The 23950-nt window shown below is 30.3% G+C and overlaps 1 protein-coding gene and 1 pseudogene across 2 annotated transcripts in view; one reads left to right on the top strand and one right to left on the bottom strand.

Moving 5' to 3' along the window:
• LOC125827363 (tubulin beta-2 chain) overlaps window positions 1–23950 on the top strand; it is a 461890-nt gene that overhangs the window by 2971 nt on the left and 434969 nt on the right. The window contains exon 1 of one of the 2 annotated variants that reach the window (XM_049506676.1): window positions 6375–6378. The exons of the other annotated variant lie outside the window; for it this stretch is intronic. The gene's annotated coding sequence lies outside the window, so the exon portion shown is untranslated. Of the gene's footprint in view, window positions 1–6374; window positions 6379–23950 lie in introns of those variants that run through there. 2 annotated transcript variants of the gene reach the window in all.
• Window positions 19458–23261, bottom strand: LOC125827426 (uncharacterized; annotated as a pseudogene).

The raw sequence follows: 23950 nt of genomic DNA on the forward strand, positions 1-23950 counted from the left end.
CTGATTCCTAACTCAACGGGATACGTAGGCGCCACAAGGGCTCGGTCATATCTCCCGTAAGATTTCTATTTTTCCTTTACAATAGAAACTGGGACAGAATTTTTGAGAGGGACTCAAAAATTCTCGAGAAGAAGATCTTTCCAACAAAGTCAAGATTGAAGTTACTTTGAGATTTGCAACTGGGACAGAATTTTTGAGAAGATCTCAATATTTTCGTGATTGCTCACCAACGGTTAAAGATAAGCCAAGGCAGTTAACTGAGACAGAAATTTTGAGGATGGCCTCAAAATTTCAACAGGCTCATCGGCAGTTTGGAACAACTTTGAATACTTTCCAGCAAGTGATCAGACAGATCTCAAAACACCAACTCTGAATGACGTTCACTAAACTTGGCGTGACATGACACTTGGAAGTGGCTTTTTCCAAACATTACTTTTGAAAATTTATTTCCTTAAAAAACTTTTCCTTCATGTTTCAATCATATTTGCATAAAAAAAAATATTTTGTCTTATCTATCAAGAAACGGGAGATCGGAGAAATCAATCGAAGATAGCAAGACAAGGAGCAGACAACCGCGGAGATCGACACAGATCAGTTCATGTTAAACTAACAATTTTTCTGTGGATGTAGAAAATTTTATGTTGCTTATATCAAAGATTTTGGAACATGAATAACATTATTTCATTCAATTCCCAACAAAGCAAAGATCATAATGAGCATTGCGACTATGTTCGGAGATGGAACAAACAAAAATCACGAAGAGAGCAATATTATTATTTTCCAGCAACTAGAGATACCTGGAAGATGTTTATCTGCATTATATTATCAGATATAATAACATTCTTACCCTGAAGGTTGTTTACATTGTATTGTCGAATGAGATATACCACTACTCGGAGAATCATTTATATCATCAAATGAGATGATATCACTACTCCGAGGGTCATTTTTATTATATTATCAATTCAGACCGATACCGCCACCCAGAAGATACCTAGAAGATCACCTGCGTTGTGCGGTAAAGCATCATCTTCATTCCGGTACTGGATTGCATCATCAAAAGATTCATGTATTGCAAGAGAAAGATTTATGCATAGCAAAAAGAAGAAATCATGTATAGCAAGAGAAAAGTCATGCATCGCGGGAAAAGATTATGCATAGCAAGAGAAAGAAGTCATGCATCTCGGAAAAGAATTCATACATCTCGGGAAAAGGTCATGCATAGCAAGAGAAATATTCATGCATTGCAAGAGAAAGATTCATGTATCGCGAGAAAAAGTTTCATGCATCGCAAAAAAAAGAAATCATGCATCGCGAGAAAATGAATTCATGCATTGCAAGAGAAAGAAATCATGCATAGAAAGAGAAAAAAATATTCATGCATTGCAAAAGAAAGATTCGTGCATCGCGAGAAAATTGATCTATGCATTGTAAGAGAAGATTCATGCATCGCGAGAAAAATGTCATGCATTGCGGGAAAATTTTCATGCATTGTAAGAGAATTGGTCATGCATAGCAAGAGAAATATTCATCCATTGCAAGAGAAAGATTCATGCATCGCGAGAAAAAGTTTCATGCATCGCAGAAAAAGAAATCATGCACGTGAGAAAATCAACGTTGGCTGCATCATTTTCATTTGCAACAACGACATCAAGAGAACTATCAACATATTACATATGCCTATTTTATTACTTCGTCATCAAAAGAAGAGTACATTGAAGATTATATTACAAATACAAGACACAAGCTTAATTTGCTTTACGTCAAACCCGATGGAGTTGACGCCAAATATTCAAGGAGAACAATTAAGTGTCAACACGGTAAAAGACACTGTCTCCCATTTGAATTGCATTTTATGCTAATGAGTTTTATCTCAGTCTTTGTTGAGAGCATCCGAAAGGATGAATTCTCCAAAACAAACCACAGGTGCGGACGACATCAAAAAGGATGCAGCACAACGTGGAACTTTTTCTTAGCAGCGAACTGGGACATAGTCCAAAGAAGAATATCAAACTCTTAGGACGCGAGCAGAGGAACGACTTCCACCACAATCAAACCACACCCCTATCAGAAGGCATGTAGGTTTTTCTTTAGGTTTCCTAGTTTCAGTTTCACATCCGAAAATCTTTGGTTTCCTCCGGAAGCAGCTTTCCAATCTGAATGACAATACACTAAGAGATTTGGAAATTATGTCCGTGTAAGTTCTTACTTATGGATGTGAAGAGCTCCACATTCATGACTAAGAGATTGCAAGCCCACTTTTCATACTCGACTTATCTTGTCATTCCTCCCAACCGAAGGTTATCTAGGCATAAGAGATTTCCTTTCCGATCAAGTCGAACTACAAGCAGTCTGATTCTCTAAGTTGAGGGATATGTAGGCGGGATCAGTGTTGAAAACTCGACTGTATTTCAACATTTGCTCTTAAATCTTATTCTCAAGCATGCCGATCTCTTCATAATCCGATATCGGGATGACTTTCGAATTCTTCTGAATCATGTGTTAAATCAAGCATATAGAACTACAAGTGGTCTGAATTCTCATATAGCCTGAGATATGTAGGAAACCCGATTTCGGGGTTCGGCCATAATTCCTAAAACGTGTACCAAAATACCTTTCCAAAAGGATAAAGATGTGTTCGGTCAAAACTGGATTTGTCAATTTCGTTTGCCTCGAATTTCTTTCATCAATCCAAGTCTAACGAGGGACAGTTGTTGACACCCACTTTTGACCCTCCACAATATAAATTAATCATTTCGAGCTTTTCCAATTTCAAACGATTTAAAATAATTAGTTTTATGAAGTTTCCAAAAAAATAATAATATAGTTTGCTAGATTTCTTGTAATAATTTTGTCACTTTTCATAAATTTTAGATGATGTATATGTTTTACATAATTATGTATATAATTAGTATATTTTATGATTATTCAAAAATCGTCAAAAAAAATAATAACAATTATATTTTAAATATTAGGGATGGTTATAGTTTTGAGTTAATAAGTTTTATGAAATTCAAAATACTTTCAAGTTATTTTTTTTTTATAGTAATTTTATCACTTTTTAATAATAAGCATGTATATTTTTGCAATCACCCTATTTTATAAATATTTGAAAATTATCACAAAAGATTTTACATTTTAGTTAAATATTTTATTAATTTGCTTTAAGTTATAGCTAGCTATAATTTCGAGTTAATTAGTTTTGTATTTGAATTAATTAGTTTATAATTAAATTCATTATTTTTATTTTTTCGTTGAGATTAAGAAGCTCATTAATTAATTTATATTAACTCATCTTGTTTAAATTTTAATCAAATTCACCGATTAAATTCAATTGGCTATAATTTTAATCAAATGAGTTAAATTGTCAATTCAAATTTAACCTCCCCCTTACTTCACACTAATCCATTTGTGATAAACTGACCTGGGCCCTATTTGTAAATTTTGGCGGCCCATCTCATTTTGTCCAATTCCCATTCCATTACTTTCAGCAACCCAAGCCCATTCCAACATAAATCCAGCCCACCCAAATTATTTCCAGCATACATATAATCACACAGCAATTCCAAAACAAACCCAGAAACCAAAATCCCATCAGCAGACGCCCAAACCAGACGACCCCACCCCTGTCCATCGCGCTCTTCTTCTTCACGTGAAGATCGAAATCCAACGAGCAAATCATGCTGCAAACCTGAAAATCTCATCCAAACCCATACCCTGGCATCCCCAATGTCAAACCCTCACGTCTCTTTTACCCCTTTCTAAGGGATTTTCAAATCCATTCCACTGTTATCTTGAAAAGAGGTAGAGGAGTCCGAAAGAAAAATTGAAAAATTCACCCGATTTCCTTGGATTTTCCAGCTATATAATCATCTCTTTGATCACTGTTTGTAGGGGGAGAAAATTTTTTTAAAAAAAAAGTTGGAAGAAGGTCGGCCAGAAACAGAAGGAAAAATCAAAGAGAAATAGCTCAAGAGTCGGAGACAACAATTATATATATATAGAAAATACATATAGAATTAGTTATAGATATATTATAAGGACTTGGAGTCTAGATCTTTGGAGTTTTTCTTTCTCGTCTTTGGCTAACTGAAGCTGGTCGGAACCTAACTCGTGGTGAAAAGCTTTCACTCAGCTCGTTTGTCTCAGTTTCTGCTTGACAAGAGGTAAACTCTTCTTCTTTTGTGATGATTTTCTTTATCTTTTATTTTTCGTGTTAACATTTCTAGCGTGATGAAACTTTCTTTTGATTTGAGAATTATAGCAGTTGTTTGTGTTTGTTTTTTTTTTGTTTTTTTTTTTTTTTTTAAGGTTCCATAGGTCTGGTCTAAATGGTTTCAAAATTGGGTTGTGAGAGTAGTATAAGGTTGTTATTTTATCTCTTGTCATCTTATATCAAGTTTTGTCTATTCATTCGTTTGGTTTAAAATTTCTGATTTTAGTTCAATTTGAAAGCTATAGTCTAAATCTTTCCTGCCTCTTAAGTTATGGAAATCAAAGTTATTTTAGTTGCGAATCTGCCTGAAGAATGCAAGTTTGTTTATATCGTTAATCTCGATTCGTGCAAATATGATTTCGTAGAATATGTGGCTTTAATTTATGTCGGTCATTGCCTCCAATTCATCCCTTGAATGCTCTGGTCGTCTGGTAGGTTGACTTGATGAAATTTCATGGCTTAATTGCAAGTTTGCCTGTTGATGCTACTGCTTTTAGAAGAGTTAATTCGGTTAAAATGATGTACCATGGTCTAAGTAGTTATGATGGATCACATGCTTGAAAATGTCTTTGTGTTGGATACATATTCATTTGAAAATGTTATTTTTTATTAGGTCGCTATCAAACCTCTTCTGTTATTGCAGCTTTAGTTACTAACAGATTTTACTTTATTTTAGTCTTAAAAATGGCTCAGTTCCCTTCCTAGCATGTATGCTCTTCCGCGAAATCTTTTTTTTTTCTTTAGTGCACAGTGTTCAAAGTTGAACAATATATCCAGTAGCTTTGTCCATATTTGATTTTGTTTCATTCCTCCTTGTTTAAGCTTATTTTGTTATAATAAAGTTAGTAATTATTAGTTATGTTGCGTTCATTATTCTTCATCTTGGATGTACCTAATTGTCATTATTCCATATTAACATTTTGATTAGCATTAGCTTTAAATAGGGGGCTGCTCATTTTTCTTGCATTTTATTTCATAGATTCTAGTTCTTTATGTGGAATTTATCTTGTCTAAATCCTCTATGATTGAGTGGTTATGCATAAATGAGATTTTGTTCCCTATTTTGCCTTTGACGGAAAGTTTTCTTTGCCTATGGTTTATGTGATTTGCATATATTATATAGATTTAAGATCTTGGTTGCTTACATGTTAATAAGAAGCCTCATATTTAGTAGGTTAAGGTGGAATGGCTATATTTCTTTGAACTATTGTTGAGAATATATTTTGTGTCCAATTGGGTATTAAAATCACTTATAATAATTCTTTTATCTTAGTTTTTAGTCAATTATTTAGCTTGCCTTGAAGGAGCTCTTTGTAATATTCAAATGGGTTTCCTAATATGTATTGTTCAAGTTTGATTCATGCTAGATTGATTAGGTGAGCATTCATCTAGAGTTAGTTGGATTGCTTTTCTTTTATTGTCAAATAGAGAATGTGGTCAATAGAAATATCACTGTGTATATATATATATATATATATTATAATATTATTATTATTTTTATTTTTATTTTTGCTTTTGTAAAGTCACTAATGCTCATTATTTATATTTCTTTGCATGAATGGCCTCTTGGGATGAGCCCGACCACCCCATTTTCTTCGCATTCTCTTTGTTGGGCTTCAACCCAACAGTTCGAGTCAACCTTCGGTGAAATATAGGTGTTCGGAAGCAAGAGATACATGAAAAACACCTATACACACGCCGATATACACTGGTATACACCACGTGTATACAAAAACAGGAATTGGGTTAAGCCCAATAATGGCAGCGAATTTGGCCCAAAAAGGGCCCAAATTCATTTCTCCTTTACTTCTAAATTATTTAATTGTCCTTATTTATTGTTTGTTTTTATTATCATTAACTCTAACTTTAGAATTGTTAATTAACTTAATCTAATTCCCCAAAAGACAAAATTTTCTCTATGTTGTTTTATTTTCCAATAAATCTCATTTTATCAACTCTCGCATTTTCATTTATAATCTTTAGTCAAACAAAAATTTTATAGTTGTTTTTTTTATAAACCAAAAAAAAAAAATGATGACTCAATAGAAACCAACTAATTTAGTTTCGTTAAAATTCTAATTACTTGTCTACAATTCAAATATTTTAATTAAGGTCCCATGTTCTTAAAAAATAAAAATTGCTCTTTGTTTGACTATTTTCTCAAAATTAATCCAATAGTGTAAATTATTATACATAAATACTTACTTAGTCATTTGCTCAAAAAAGTTAGTCAAAACTTTTATTCTTCAATTAATTTGAAATGATTTTTTTGCTTTAATGTGTTAAATTGGTTTAATTTATTTTAAAATGAATTAAATAAATTCTAATTAATCTAGTTTTATTAATATTCTAATCACTTATGTTTCAAGTCAAATATTTCATTTTGGATCTTTTTTTTTCTAAAAAATAAATAAAAAATAAAATGTGTCATTTTATTTTTTAACCATATATTGTAAGTTATTCTTATGTTAAAACACCTTTTCCAAAAAAAATAGTCAAAAATATATTTTAGTCAAGTCGCAGGTCAACCGCATGTTAGCGGACACTTCGAATGCTTAAACCCTTCTCGATGTGTCAATTGAACCCCGAACCCTCTTTGGTATTTTCAAATGATTTTTTCTGTTTAAATCTTTAAAAATTATAAGTTTTCTTAATTTCTTCAAAAAATTAAGTGGCAACTCTTTCTAAGTATTTCTCAAATTGTTTTATACTTAGAACATTTCAAAAAAGTGATTTTTCTAAAGATAGGAAAATTACGACACAACACTACCGAGCAATAGTTATGCTAATGAACCAGTCGTAAAATAAACATTTAAAACACTATACAATTCGCAAAGTACGTACTACCTCCGTCCACTTTTAATTGTCATGTTGCGCTATTCAAAAGTCAATTTGACTAATTTTCAAAGTTGAATTAGATTACATTAATTCGATGTTATAAACAAAAAAATTAGATATTCAAAAACTGTAGTACTATAAATTGCAAGTTTTGAAAAAATATATCGTAAAATATATGTTAAAATTCTAATACTTTAACTCTAAAAAAAGAAATTATGACAATTAAAAGTGGATGGAAGAAATAGTAGTTATGATATTATAAAGTTTCGAAAATTAAATTTGTAAGGTTTGGCCTGCAATGTGGGGACAATACCTTTTCTACCGACATCTTATTCGTACATTTGAAAGGTTTCATTCATATCAATTACTTTATAATATCTGTATTTTTATAATATAAATGGTTATCGAATGTACATAGAAATATCTACGTATAGTATAATTATAGATTGTGATATTTAAGTATATATATTTTTTATGTAATTTGTTGTCTTAGATAGATTACTTTTACATGTACAAATAGCTTTTATTTCGATCTTGAAATAATATTATAAGGAAATTTAATTACTATTTTTATTTTACATGATATTAGAGTCAGTTCGTTTTTATTTGAACTCTCGAATCATATTCCAATTAAGCATGAATATGAAGAGGTGTTAAAGTCCCACTGCGACTACAAATTGATTGATTATATATTTATATAGTTTTGAATAATCCTCAGTCATGAGTTGGCTTTTGATATTTCATATTTGGTCGGCATGTGGGCAAGGGGACAGCTACCTTTTCCACTGACATCTTCGTGTAAATGAAATAGTATTTCATATCAATTATTACAATATGATATCTCTGTATTTATTATACATTTTATTTTAGTACTACTAACTAAAACAGAGGAAAAAGAGTAATTTCCTTAATTATAATTATGTACCTTATGAAAGATTTTGAGAAAAAATATTTCCCAGTGTATAAAAAAAACTACAAATGTTCCTAAAAAAGAAACGGACCTACTTTAAAAATGATTTTTTTAAACCCGTTTGGCAATGAGAGTTCTTCACTTTATTTAAAAATCAACATCTGACTAGAATGTTTTCAAATACAACTTCAATACCCAAAACCTTATTTTAATTTTTTCACTTTTATAAAATTTTTCTTTTCACAAATTTATCATAATATTTTTATTTTTTATAAAATAACACTATTAACATTATATTTCATGTTTTTTAATAGAAAAATACATTTAAATTTTAAATATTTATTGCAAAAAGTATAACAAAATACAATTTTAGTAACTTTTAAAAATTCCAAATTTCTTTTTTTTGTTTACATGGCCAAAAGTCCACTACTTGCTGATGGAGTGAAGTAGAACATTATTATAAGAGTAAATTTTAGGTTAAACAAACATAAAAATTATATTAGCGTTCTATAGTTATAGTTTTGTTATTTGCACTCCATGGCAAATATAGTATGCTATGGAGCATCAGATCTGTATAAAAATCGCAGGCAACTTTGATTTGTATAAAATCGTAGGCGTCTGATTTGTATAAATTGCAGAGATTAGTATAAATCGGGGGTCTGTGTCTATGAAAATTGTGTTTGTATATGTATATGTTCTTTGTGTTTGTATATCTGCATAAAATTTAAATTTGTACACAATTGAATCGAGTTAAAACAGTTGTATTTGTATATCAAATTTCTCTCTCGCTTTATACAAACACAAATTATACATTGTATTTTATATAATTTGTGTTTGTATAAAGCGAGAAAGACAAAAAAGAACTGGACAGGGAAAGATTTGTATTGTATAATTTATGTGTAAAGGACGAAGAGATATGTATTTGTATTTGTATATACAGTTTTCTCTCGCTTTATACAAACACAAACACAATTTATACATTTGTGTTTGTATAAAGTGAGAGAGGCGAGGGAGAGTGGCGAGCGAGATCAGAGAGAGTGGCGAGCGAGACTTCTGGAGAGAGAGGCGAACGGCAAAGTGTTTGCTACGGATTAGAATTAAATAAAATTATGATTATAGCATTTAATTAATTAATAGTTTACTATTTCATACAATTTTCCCATATTATAACACCATTCGATTGTTTTAGTGGATTTTGTAGACTAACGAAAGGGATTTATTTTATTTTATTAGATGTTAAATTATAAGTATTATAAAGAGGGGTGTGTCATCCACCTTCAATTCCATTTATTTCTTTATTGAGCTAAAATTTTGATTCTTTAATATATAAATAATAATGAAATAGACTTGACACAATGACATGTACTAATTAGAGAGCCAAAAGTATAGAGTAATAGAGTACTCTTGTTTCTCCAAGAAGGCTAGTCCACTCAATTTTTTTTTCATAGAAATAGTAGAACTATAGGATAAATCTTATAAATAAAATTGTCTATAGGAGACAGACAGCCAGAAAATTGTGGAAACCTCATGATCACTACAACTTTCTTTTTGGCACAGTAACAAAAGTCCAACAACAAACATCTAACATGAAAAGTTGCTACTATACCTTAAAATGATGTGATATAAGTTTGACATAATAAATAATGCAGAATATACTTTAGTTTGTAATATTATGTGTCTTACCAGATTTTGGTGTCTTCAGATTTGTCTGAGTACATGTATCTCGGATACATGAGTCAAATTTAGATGTAATTTATTGCAAATACATTGTATCCAAGTAGATTCACATGTATATGGAATACACAGCAAATCTCGCTCACCTCCCTCGCCTCTCTCCCATCTCGCTCGCCACTCTCCCATGTATTTGGTATCCCAAATATATGTGAATCACTCTAAATACATACAAATACATGTATCTAGTGTGATTCACATGTATCTGAGATACGAATCTTGCTCGCCTCCCTCTCCCAATCTCACTCGCGTCTTTCCCTATTTTTGTGTATCTTATAGGAAAAATATGTGTATCTAAGTGTAAGATACATATGAAACTCTTAATTATAGTGGTAAGATATGTAATATTTTTAAAGTATAGGTAATAATAGTATATATGATAATGAAGTATGTCTAATTATGTTGTTTTTCCATAAATAAATAAACGTGCTCCTATTGATATCTATATCTTTTAAGTTTGGCGTGTACAACTACACAAGTAGACATTTAAACAAATATAAAATCAAACACGTAAACACACACCTCATATATTACATATAAAAATGATCAATCTGAATATATCTAAACTTGTGGTTGACAAGTTGAAGAGGCCAAATCGACAATTCCAAAACTAATCATGGTATAGCGGACATCATGAGGGGCAACTAATATATAGTATGAATTGATGTATCAACCATTATAATAGTGAAGCTAATCGAGTTGTTGTTATGTTGGCAAACAAGCTACTAGATCTGATAAATCTCATATGTATTATGATGGGAAGGATTTGCCAAAACTAGATATTACTCCCTACTAATTAAATAAAGTGCAATTACCTATCATTTGGCTTAGGTATGAAAAAAATAATTCTTAATTAAGTTTAAGACCTTTGCAATCTTGGCCTGTGAGGTTTGTTACGGTGGACTTGCTTCATCTTTTGCCGATGGAATGCAATCGAACTTTGAGGGAAAAAAATTATTTATGACATTTATTAAATGTTTGACTTATTTATGTCATTTTTATTTGAGATAAAGATTCATTCATGTCATTGTTTGTTAACTGAAATGGCATAGATGAGCCAAACTTTTAACAGATGACATAGATGAAACTTTTCTCAAAGTTTGAGCCTTTTTTCCTTTAAAAAAGTGATTTAATTAGTGACGTGGCCGAATCATAATTAACCATATGAAAAAATCATTTTGCAAAACTGAAACTATTTTTAGTTAACAAAATAATGCATAGATGAGTCTTTTCTCAATGTTCCTTCAATTTTATCCATGTGTGCTCCTCTTATTACTCCTCTTGTTGAGTTGCCTTCACTACAGAATGGGTATAGATGAGCCAAACTTTTAAACAATGACATAGATAAACATTTTCTCAAAGTTCAATGACATATTTCAACTTTTTTCCAAAAATGAAAAATAGGACAACGAAGGAAGTAACTTTAAAAGGTCATTCAACTTTAGAAAATTTTTTGTTTAAGTCGTTTAAATTTATTTTTTAATCAAAAATATTACATTATTTTCTCTAATTTATCCTTATATCAATAAAGTCACTTAACTTTCTCTAATATATCTATAAATTCACTATAGCCAAAAAAAAAAAAGTTGAAGAGATAATTAGTAATTACAAAAACTTCACGTCAATTTTGGTTTAGTAACACTACTATTTTTTTTTAAAATCAACACGATGCTTGATCTAATGGGTGATTGGTTGAGACGGGAAGCTTGGGCCCTCAGGAATCCACGTACCACCACGAGAGAACATTTTTTTTTGGATAAACTCCATATCTTTTTTTCGAATCTTTAATTGAGAGGAGTCATATCAATTCCGAGTCATAGCCTCTCAATTAAAAGGAAAGGTACTCCTACTAAGGGATTGGGATGAACACTCTACCACGTCATAGTGAAGTGGATAGCTAGGACTACTATATTGGAGATGGTGTACAACAACAATCCTACATATATTTTATGTCGATTTTATTAATTATAAAAGAAATGATTCAACTAATTCGTTCTTTAGATATATACTTTTATTTAATTACTTTTATAAAAAAAAATGTCATTTCCAATCAGCATTGTTTTAAACATGTGGAGTACTTTGGGTGACACATTAATGAGTCGAGATGTGACAATGTTAAAGTATGGACATATGAAATTTTAGTTAGACTAGTATACCGCGTTAGTACACTTGCTTGGAAAATGATTTGCTACTTTATTTATTACCCTTTATGTGGAAATAATTAAATTTGGGAAATAGATCGACGACCTTTCAACTACCATATAGTCCCCAATTGAAAACCCTTATTGCTAAGTATTCATATTGATTGTGCTTTTTATCTACCAAAAAATTGGCCCTAAATAATATTGCATTTCGATTTACCACGTTTTAAAGAGTTGTAAAAATGATTTTTGTTTTGTCTATTTATTTTTTTTCTTTGCTATGAATGGACAGCTTAAATTTTGGAAGGACTAAACAATAAGTTAAAGCAGTAATGGAAGAAACTTGACTTAAAATATTTGTGATTTCAGCCTGAGTTCATATAGTTCCTCCGTTTTCATTTAGTTGTATTTTTGGATACTTGTTAATTTAAAAAATTAAGAGAAAAGTAATTTTTTTTTAAAAAAATTTGTTCTTTGTATTAATTATGTTAAAGTTAAGATGCGCGTATAAATAGATAAAAATTAAAAATTAATTAATAGAAGATATATGTTAATCAAATTACTCTTTTAATTGATATTTTCTAAAAACTTGTATGAAATCGTGACAATGAAATGAGAATGGTGGGACTTGGGAGTATGTAATACAGAAATTGGGGGATAACTTCACACGTAATCTGTTTTTGATAACTTTCAAGACTTCACGTACATTTTTGTATCGTTTGAAAGAGATTTGATGAATTTAAGTCATTATAAATATCTTCTAGCTCTCATTTACTTTTACTTATTCATAATGAATTTTGTATTATTTTTTTTAAAAAAAGAAAAATAAATAAATTTTATCATGATACTTATATTTATTGATTCATAATTTTTAATGGATTTGAAATAAGTAATTACAATTCTAATTATAATTTATTTAAAAAAAAAATTGTATACAATCTTGTGCTGACAATGAAATGAGAACTGTGGGAGTAAGTGATACAAAAAAAAGTTTAGTGAATGTGAATGACTCATTTTGCATAGTTTTGAAAGAGATTTGATGAATTTAAGTCTTTATAAGTATTTTCTTCGTTCACTTTTACTTGTTTATAATGGACTTTAAATATCTGTTTAGAAAATAAATGAAATGCATATTTAATCATGATACTAATATTAATTGATGTATGATTTTTAATGATTTTGAAATAATTAATTATTTCTTCGAATTATTTTTTTTCTAAAAGATTGTACAAAATCTTATCCTAACAATGAAATGAGAACGTGAAAGTATGTGATACATAAAAGGATTTAGTGAGTGTGAATAAGTTTACCAATTTTAGCTGAAATCGAACCAATTGGTTGATACCTTCACATAGTGATCTATTTTGGATAACTTTCAAGACTTCACATATAGTTTTGAAAGAGATTTTATGAATTTTGAAAGGAGTAATTAATGTTTTAAGTAAAATAGAAGAAATAATTATTATATTTATTGATAAAATAAAAATCTATTTTTAATATAGTAGATAAGTAAAAATAAACAAGAAAATAGCATGTGGTTAGGTATTAATTGTTTACAAATTATGTGTTTTTATGGTCGATGAGCTGGTCAACAAGCTGAGGATTGATCAGTAAGGCTATATTTTAGCTTGACTCACTTGGTTTTGGTTAGAGTTTGGCTCGGCTCAACTCAACTTGGTTAAAACTCGAGTTTAGTTGAACCAACTCAGTTCAACTCAAGTTGAGCTACTCTAGTCATTTGATCAGTCATTGTATACGTAATATCATTTCTTTTAAGATTAAATTCTAATACTATTTTGTTTTTTACTACCATCAAGCTGATCGACTCGACTTTTTTTCTTATCCGTTGATCTCTCACTTCGTTTCATTCTTTTTATGTACTATCGCTTGAATGAAGACATTTGATCAGTCTAACTTTCCAAAATGGGCCCCACCGGCCCTTCAACTTTACAAAACATGATTTTTCATATCGTTTCAGTTGTCATGATCAACGAAAAAGAAAGAAATGATTGAATGTTCATTTTGAAAAATGTTTAATAATTCAAAACTAAAATTCATCCATTGAACTTCTTTTTCTAAAAAAAATAAAAAATTTTAGCCATCGGCCATTTTATTAAATAAATTAAACTCTGTTTCTGAATAAATACAATAATATTTTTTTAATAAATTTTATTTGTTTACCTATTTAATTAATTTAATGTAACTTTAATACACAGCATTAATTAATACTACTTTATGGGTGCAACGGAATAAAATTAACATTTTAATTTTAAGAATTCCAAAATTTTAAAAAGTTTAATACTTTACATTTTTTTTAAAATTCTTCTTATTTTTTTTCGCTCGACTGTTCTATTATATGTTCATCATTAAGTTAATCTTGTTTGAACTTGGATTCTTAATTTAAATTTAAACTAACAATGTTTGTAATTCAATTCCATCTGAGTGCAATTAGAATTTAAAAATATAAATTAGTAAATTTAATTCGCTTTCAATTTCATCTGAATTCAACTCAACTTGATATTTTAATTTGCTTTGTTAGATCTTGGCTTAAGGTTCGATGCCCAAACCTATAGATCTATCATATTTAGCTAAAATCAATTATTGCAAATCACAGCAAATTTCAATTTTAATAATAATATTATTATAAATTAGTAGTTTAATTTTCTTTTCTTGCTATTTCAATTGGGAGAGGGCCCATCAAAGTAGATGAATGGAACTACAAAAAGGCATCAAATAGTGGCAAGTTCACGTCGGCCAAACATTATCATAATTAGCGGCGCAACGATTATGTAATTAATGACACCTCTCTCAAAATACCATATTGCTTTAGGCGAGCTGGATTCATAATTTAAAGTTTATAAATATAAAAAATATATTTTTTCTATATTTCATTTCATGTGATACATTTAATATGTTAATAGTCAAAAAAGTATTTCTTTTATTATATTTTATTCGTAGTTATGATTAACTAATTAAGGATTCATATTGAACATGCTAAATATAAAAATATTTGGAGTGTAAGTTGGGTAACATAATTCAGTATGTGACAGATATGAAAATAAGAATTTATAATAAACCCCCTTATATCACATAAAACAAGGGAATAATATTTTTTGATATCTTATATAATTTTTATTGATTGACAATGTAAAATAATCTTCACGTACAAACCAAACGAATATTTAACTAAAAACACGCCTTTTCCTATAATAATATAAAAAAAAGAGTCAAATAGTTTGATATAACAAACAAAATTTACATTAAATTTAAGTTTTAATTATATTGAAATTAGTGCACATATAATATACTAATAAAGTTAATTTCAAACGTGTAAATCAACTCTTTGACACTTTGTCACCCATGCCCATTGTTTAATTACCCTTCCAATTTTTCCTTGACTAATTACTCTATTATAAATGCAAAGGTTTAATTTATGGCATGATACAATGAATTATCAGCTACTAATGGGAAATTGGGAACTCCATTTTGTTTTTTTTTGCAACAACTCTGCCGCTTATCTTTTGTATAGACTATAGTTATACACTTTTATTAATAGTGAAAATTTTAATGGGATTGTGGGCAATATGTTTAATCTTAGATCAAATTAATATAATAATTTATAGGTAGATATACATGCCTACTGCTCCACTAATTAATAACAAAAGAGAGAGCATCAAATTCCCTTTGGTACTTGTAAACCAATGGGATTGAGATCACATCTCATAAAGTGGGATCTCGGAAAGACAAAGTGTATGTAGTTTTTATCATTGTCCTTCCGAGGTAGAGAAGATGATCTCAAGAACCCGCGACTCAAACAAATCAAAGATTATATATATACATAGGAAAAATCTTTTTGGCCAGAAAATTTGGCTAGAATGATATTTTATCTATGTTATTTTACCTTTTTAAATATTTTTACCCCTTAAACTTTAGTACCTTTTAACTAAAAAATGAAAAAAAGATCAGTTTATTTTAAAATAAAAAAAATATTATAGTTTTTTTAATTTTCTAGCCAAATTCTGGCCAAATTTTCTGGCCATTTAGCACTTCCTATAGTAACATGTTTAAGACCACAATATTAAAATAAATTTTGGCATTTATATTACTAGATTCAAATATTATTTTTTATTTTTTAAAATTTTATGTCAAGTTAAAATATGTCATACAAATTGAAACGATGCACAAACAACATCGGTTACCTCGTGATAAACGATTATGTTGACCGTCTGATTACGTGCTTTTAATTAGTCGTTGCACATTATTATATTTTAGGGGTTTAGAGATATCGCGACCTTACTCGGTGAAGTTAAAATTGAAAATAATATATAATTTCTTAAAAAAGATTCGGTTTGGATATAAAATAGACAGACAATAACAAGTTAATTAATTATGTTTTAGGGAGAATATTTCAGAAATTACAATTAGTTAATTATGTTTGGTCAACTTAAAATGCTTATAATCTATAAAATCATAGTTTAAAAGAGTAATCATTTTTTTTTTACTTTTAGCTAATTTTGATTTATACAAACTTTTATGTTTATCAAATACTTTATCTAGTTCATATTAAGCGAATTGCCAGACCTTTTTTTATGTTTACCTTTTATTTTAATGAAATTCTTAATTACTTAACATTTTTTAAGAGAATAATTTGAAAAAAAAAAAAAATAGCAGTGAAAACTAGCATTTGCTTTATATCTTTAAATATTTTTTTAAGGGGTATATGCATGTGACATATCCCAATAATTTACTTAATATGGATCTGAGAGAATGTGTACGCATAAAAAGCCAAAAATACTTATAAACTAACTCGACCAATTTATAGATTTAGTCACGCACCTCTAATTTCAATTATAATGAAGATACTTATGATGTCAAGTTAAGATTCTTGCTTCAACTTATTATTATTTTTATTTTTACTTTTTTTCTTACAAATATTAATTATTTAATCCCAAAATGCATTTTCAAAATATCAACATGACTTGGTACTAGAGTCTAGAAGCACTTTCATATTTAACAGGTGCTTAAAGTATTCATTTGTTTTCTAAACAAAAGTTAAGTTACAATTAATATTACGTTATAGAAATCTGACCAAATCATATTAATTATTCCCTTAGTTACAATGTTACTGTATAGAAGTTTTGACCAAATCACATTAGTTATTTCATATGTTAGACTTTTATTTATCTATTTTGAATTTTACATATTCTTTAATAAATAATATTTTTTTAATTCTAATTTATATGACACTTTTCATTTTTGGAGAGTCAAACAATTTAAGTTTGCCTGGAAAATTGCGCATGAAATCTTCATTCTTTTAAAATTGAAATTTATATATTTTTAAATTACATAAAAGTATTATAAGTTACAATAATTGACAATTCAAAATTTACAATCAAACATAAAGTTGTTTGAATCTTGAAATCTGAAATTTGCTTGGGATGGAGAGAGTAATTAATATGAATATTTAATCACAATATTCATATTAATTGATGTATAATTTTACATCTTTATAATTAGTAAAGTGAAAAAAAAAAAAAACCGAACAAGTAAAACTGAACGGGATGAGGCTCCTCTCCATTTCCCCAAGTTCCTACTTGAATGAAAGCCATATGTCATAATTAAAAATAAAAGGTTGAGATTTAGTTACCTAAATCAAGGTCCTAACCATGATTAGAATAACAAATATTTTCTTTATAATATTTCCTAATTAATGTCAATCTCATAATTCTAGCTAAAAATGATCTCAATTCATAAATATATCTAAAATTTCTCTCTTTTTTAAAAATATTTTATTCTTTTTTTGTTACGAAAAAATCTTTTTCTATTTTGTTCTAAATTTTTTTTTTTTTGCGGTTGAGTTATTGAAAGAAAAAAAAACTCACATCATCCATTCTTTTTTTTAAAAAGAAAAAATTGTAAATATTCTTTTTATATTTTAACGTTATAAGTTGATTAGTTTTCTAACGATTTTTCCGTAAGGCCTAAGCATTAGATGACTATTTCTCTAATGTTTGATGGAAATGTAAAGAAGAATAGGAAAAAGAATTAAAGAACTCCTACATGACCAAAAAAGAGGACAAGAAAAAAATATTTTTTTTTAAAGAAAGAAGAAGAGCTTGCATCAAATGGAAAATAGTGATTTTTTAAAATGACTTCTGAGATAATGTTTAGCTAGAAATATGGATTTGATATTTTTAAAAAGAAAATAAAGAAATTATTTGTTATTTTAATCATGGTTAAGACTTTAATTTAGGTAATTAAATCTCAACCTTTAATTTTTTAATCATGACACATGGCTTCCATTCGAGTAGGAACTTGAGAAAATGGAGAGAATGAGTAATGGAGAGGAGCCTCATCCCCCTTATTCTCATCTCATTAAAAAAAATGGATAAAATACTACTACCTCCCAATTTTAATTTATTTTAACAAAATTATGGTTGTTAAACTGACTTTAGCTAATAAATAAAAGTACCTATTGTGTTCTTTATAAAATTATGTAAAGTTGACAAGTTTTAATCATGTATAACAATATAATTTTTCGTTGAAAGGGTTCTGGTGAATACATATATCATTACTAGCTCATTCTTTAACTACGACTTATATCATTTAAACACTTGTAATAGGATTGACTGTTTCATTTAGACATTTGCCACTTATTCAACCAAACATGTACGGCACCGATGACATGTCAAAATGTCATTTGATAGTAAGTCTATATTTGTTGTATATATATACTTGTAGTGGCTCTAAAAGAAAAAAGGTGAGATTGGATTTGTTCCTTTTTCTATCTTTCTTCCATTAGGAAAAATGTGATTTTGTAAGTGGCATTTTGCTTTATGCTGACAATGCATTGACGCTTTCGTCCTTAGTTGAATCTATTATTTAATTTGTCCATCATATTTTAATAAGTAATTTAAATAAGATTAGGCATATGATTTTAAAGTTATATTGTGTAACATGACATTCTTAGTTGAATCATTAATGTTTGTATGTTGTATGTTATATTGTGTATGGAAAATATGTAGTTCATGTCTCTTGATCCAAAATTTAAACATCTAAGGGTTCAACTTTTCAACATATAAGGTTCTTTGCAATAAACTCGTTCTACTACGTTCAAGAATCTAATACATGTCGAAATTTTATATTTGTATTTATGTTGTGTGTTGAAAATATGGCAATTTTGGTGACAATAGACAATCAATCCTTGGCACTGTAGGTGTAGATGGTGTCAAGCAACAATTTCACTAGCAGCTGAATTTACAGATTTAGGCTCTGGGAGCAAGTGACCAAGATAGAGTTTCAGTTCCAGTGAGAGCCTTTACACCCAACAACATAATTCCACAATTGGAGTCTGAAAGGGAAAGGATGTATGCAGGTCTTACATGTCAAAAGTACATCCACAACTGCTAAGAAAAATTCTTCAAGAAATCAAATACAAGTTATTCTTGAAGAATAAGCAGTTCACTCGGTGCTCTGACAAATGCACAACCAAGTAAGAAAAAAAGAATACTAACTGCCCATATCCTAAACATGAACGAAACCAACTTGAACATCTATTAATTCATTCATCTACTAACAAAGAAAAAAATTGTTTCGAAAAAGAAACCCGAAAGATACCTCATGTTCTTTCAATTTTCTAGCTATCCACATTTTCTTTTGAAGTCACTGGAACTTGAACTTGAGCCTGAATTGTGTGGTTTTCTTTCTTGCCTATAACACCACCAGAAACTCCGTACACATGTCTCTTGAGGCAACTCAACTGCATGATTTGGCTTTTAGGTGGTAGTTACCTTATCTTCTTGTTTTACAACTTTCTGATCTATTTTGCCTGCATCAGCTTCACTTCTTTCAGATACAACAATTTTTTGGAGACTTGATTCGGTTTTTAATTCTTGTTGAAGGCTCGTGTTTGGTTTATCTATGTCATTTTTCATGACTTGTTTCATAGCTGAGTCTGTCCCCACATCCTGTGAATGTTCATTTTCTTTGGATTCTCTAACATGCACATCACCATCAATTGAATCATGAAGGACGTGTCTGTTAACATTCTCTTCAAGGGTCTGCTTATTAATCAAATCAATGTCTCTAGTTGGTCTTGGTTCAAGAAGTGGTAGTCCCATCTCATGGTCTTTCAAACTTGATACCTTATGAACTGGTCCATTTTTCGAACTCTCTGATTCTTCAGTTGCCATCTTAGCATTAGATGGCTTCAGAAAAGACTCAGGAGGAACTTCTTGATCTTTTGACATATTTAAACTTTCCGTGGTCCTTTCTTTCTCCATTGAAACAGGTGCCTCCTGTATATCAAAATTAGATTCACTTAGACTCATTTAAGATCCAAATAAATGCAAAGACATAGCACAAGTTGAACTATATTGATAACTCTCATTTTTCAACCCTAACTTTGAGAGCAAGGAAAGAATCATAATTTGAATAGTAGGGTTGGATGAATAGTAAGGTTGGGATTCAAAGAATGTGAGATGTATAATCTAGACAACAATATATTTGGTTAAATTGAAAAACGATTTGTTTCCAACAATTTTTTTGGCCTATATTGCATCACTTCAAATCCAACTTAGTGTTTGGTTTTTTATCATCATATGCAATTAAACATAATTGGATTAAGTAATTGAGAATTAAAAAAAGATTTATAAATATCAATTTTCAATTATCTCAAATAAAGAAACAATTTTAAAGAGAAAAGCAAAATAAGGTTTATTAAAACTTGATAAAAGCTAAGATCTTTGTATATTTAGTCCAGATAGAGATTAAAGAATATGCATGATAACTTTGTTCATCTGTAAAAGGATATGCATGATAACTCTCTTCATCTTATAAAAGGATTAAATAATATGCATGATAAAAGCTTTTGCAATTTATAGTATTGAATAGGGAATAGTACTAATTACTTACTTTTGTAGGCGATTTCGAATCACTAGATGCCTGACTATCTGCTACAAGCACTGGAGGAGCACTTGCACTGCCAAAGACTTCATCATGTTTTGATATCTCCAACTTTGCGACATGAAGCTCATTTTTGTCAGTTATAGCCTCCCTCAGCCTCAATTCTTGGGAATCTGCTGATGAAAATATTTGTGAAATGGACTTCTCAGTGTCTTGATTATTTTCCATCTCCGTTTCAGATTCTAGAAGCAGATCTGAAGCAATTGAGGAGGAAGAAGTATTTTTCTTAATGGAAGGAGGACTGGCATCATAAATTGGTTCCAAATGTGAAGTCTCCTCCACTGAACTCCTTGTGATGTTCAAATCTGACATATTCGGTGAAGGATTCTTAGAGATGGTTTCAACATGACACATCGCTTCCTCTGAACTTAATCTCACTACTACTTTGTCAGGAAAGATCCTTTCACCTACTTCTAATGACGACGAAGAACTTGACTGACTACTACATTTTTGTTCAGAAGTTGCTGACTTTGAACAAATTTTAGATGGATTAAGTTTCATGGAAATGACTGTTTTTTCTTCATGGAACACAATTGGTACCACTTCATGATGATTTTCCATATTTACTAGTTTAACATCAGTGTCATTGAGTTCAATATCTCTTTTATCAGATGCACCTAAGACCAAACATTCTACTTCTTCGGAGGATTGGCTTCCATGCCCAATATCCTCGGTAGCATGCTCTATCTTGGATATCAGCTCTGGCTCCTTGAAGATATGTTCATCTGTGAGGTTTTTGTCTTCCAGTTCTTCATTTAGGTTCTTGTCTTCTACATCTTCTTCAGTGAGGTTCTTGTATTCAAGATCTTCAATTGAGCCCTGTGACTCTGTTTCAAGAACAGAACTTACTTTGGAATCACTGAGATCGTTGGGGTGCCCTTGCCTTTGAAATGGTGAATAACTTGTTCCTTCAGCAGCCATCACATCAGGAACAAAATAAGGTCTAAAACGTGTATCTTTCTTGTTCAACCCAAAGATTGAGGGCCCAACATTAAAACTTTCATGCCTCCTAAAAAATGTCTCTTTTGGTTGAGATGTGATAATCTCTTGTTCGAAAGTGTCTCCTGTAAGATCGGATTTTTCTTCACTTGGGTCATAAGGAAGATCAAATGGGTTCCGCCTACACCTTGGTAACAAAATAGATGGAGCAGATCCAGGGATAGGAGGGAGTCCAGGGCTATAGTTATCATTAGGAAGATCAAAAGGGTTCTGTCTTGCTGTTGAAATGGGAGGCATGAAATCAGCAGTTACCAAGTCTATTAAACTCTTTTCATCTGTAAAACTCATGTTATTTCGTGATCTTCTCCTTGCAATAAGACTCTCCAATCGTTGATTCCTTTCTAGCTCGGAGGTTCCCAAGTCCATCAGATTTCTCTGATCCTCCTCCGTCCATGTAATAGCAGACTTTAGACCTTCCGTATCTCGTGTTTCCTCTTCTTCTTCTTCTTCATCATCTGCAACTTCTACTTCTTCCTGGTCTTCAGAAACATCATCATCACTCTCGGAGGACTTGGTAGAACTTTCTGAATGGACATGAGATACATCATGTGACAAACCGACAAGTTGAGGATTGTCTTCATCTAAAAGTGGATGGAGCTCATCAAGCATTGGCATAATATCAGCTATTGAAGCATCCGGAGAGGAGCTCTCTGCTCCATCAGACCCTGAATATAAGGCCTCCTCCCTATGTTTCCAAGGTGAACCAAGAGGAGAATCAAGATTAACCCTCCTAGAATCAAAGGAATCAACTGATTTGTCATTATCAAACTCAACGCTCTCATCATCAACCTTTGAAGTGGGAGAATACTGGTTCTCCATAAGTTCAGCATCACTAAATTTGTCTTCATTCTTATGCTCATAAAACTCCCTTGCCACTTGCCCAGAAACTCCACCAATTAGAGCAGAATGATCACCAAATCTTTTACCCCTATGAACCTCACTACGCGTTGATTGGTCTACTTTATCCCTTTCTTGATCACTATATCTCTCGGTGAAGTAACTATTATCACTCTCAACAGGAATAACATCTCGTGTTTCCAAAGGCATTATATGATCAGTTGTGTTTTCTTCCCATTCAAATTCAGGTATATTAGGCTGAGCATAACTTAGTAAAGTTCCAAGCAGTGCAGTAGTGCAGACAAGAATAGGGGAAACAGACACCAAGATTGAAAACACAAAAGGAAATGATTTGTATAGAAATGCCAAGAAACACAACATACCCACAAGGAATGGATGATTCCAAACTGTCCTATAACACACTTTAATAGGAAAGATTACAACTTTCCTCATTTTAACTCCAATCTTAACAACCCAATACCTAAAATGAAGCAACTTTCTCAGAAATGGGATCTGAATATCTAATTTTTCTTCACTATACCCACCTAGTTCTTTTCAAAAATATATAAACTTTGATCAATTCCCTTTAGATCAAGACAAAGAATAAAAATCCCACCTTGAAAAATCAATTGTAGAATTCCTGCAAACAATATTAAAAGATTTTCATATTGAAATAACAAGAATCGATTAACAAAGAGAATTAAGAAACGAAAATGTATACCAGGGTGTAAATAGAGATCAATTTCGATAGTCCACAAAAACCCATAAACTTTTTGGAAGATTAATGGGTCTTTGTGTTGATCATAGAGCTCGCTAATAGGGATAAAAATCCAACAGCAAAAAATGGGATTTGATATAATAATCACTCGTTAGATTTGTTTGCCAATAGCAGGACAAATACAATATTGTAGTTTATTGGTTGAAATTAAAACTCGAATAAGAAGTGAAAGAGAAAACAATACATTACCAATAGAGTCGAGAAGAAGAGAATTATTGCATGCGTTTTGGCAGAAATTGGATAATAGTATGTAAAGAAAAATAAAACCAAGCATATGTTTGCATCAAGAAATCTCCGATCTTTCAGCAACAAGTAAATGGATGCTATAGAAAAATATAAACAAACCAATGGTAGTTAGATTCTTAACTACTATATCATGTTTTTATTATTTTTAAGTTTTACATTACATTAACATAGTCAAATAGATTTCAGGGCATATTTCTGCTTGTTCATAAGTTTGTCGCTGACAAGAGTGGCGTCGTCATTTGCTACTCATCTCAGCCAAATTAGCCAACAAGCTAAGGACGGACACTCTC

Source organism: Solanum verrucosum, unplaced genomic scaffold (genome assembly GCF_900185275.1).
Source record: "Solanum verrucosum unplaced genomic scaffold, falcon-dt-bn FXZP01000138.1, whole genome shotgun sequence".
NCBI classification, from domain to species: domain Eukaryota; kingdom Viridiplantae; phylum Streptophyta; class Magnoliopsida; order Solanales; family Solanaceae; genus Solanum; species Solanum verrucosum.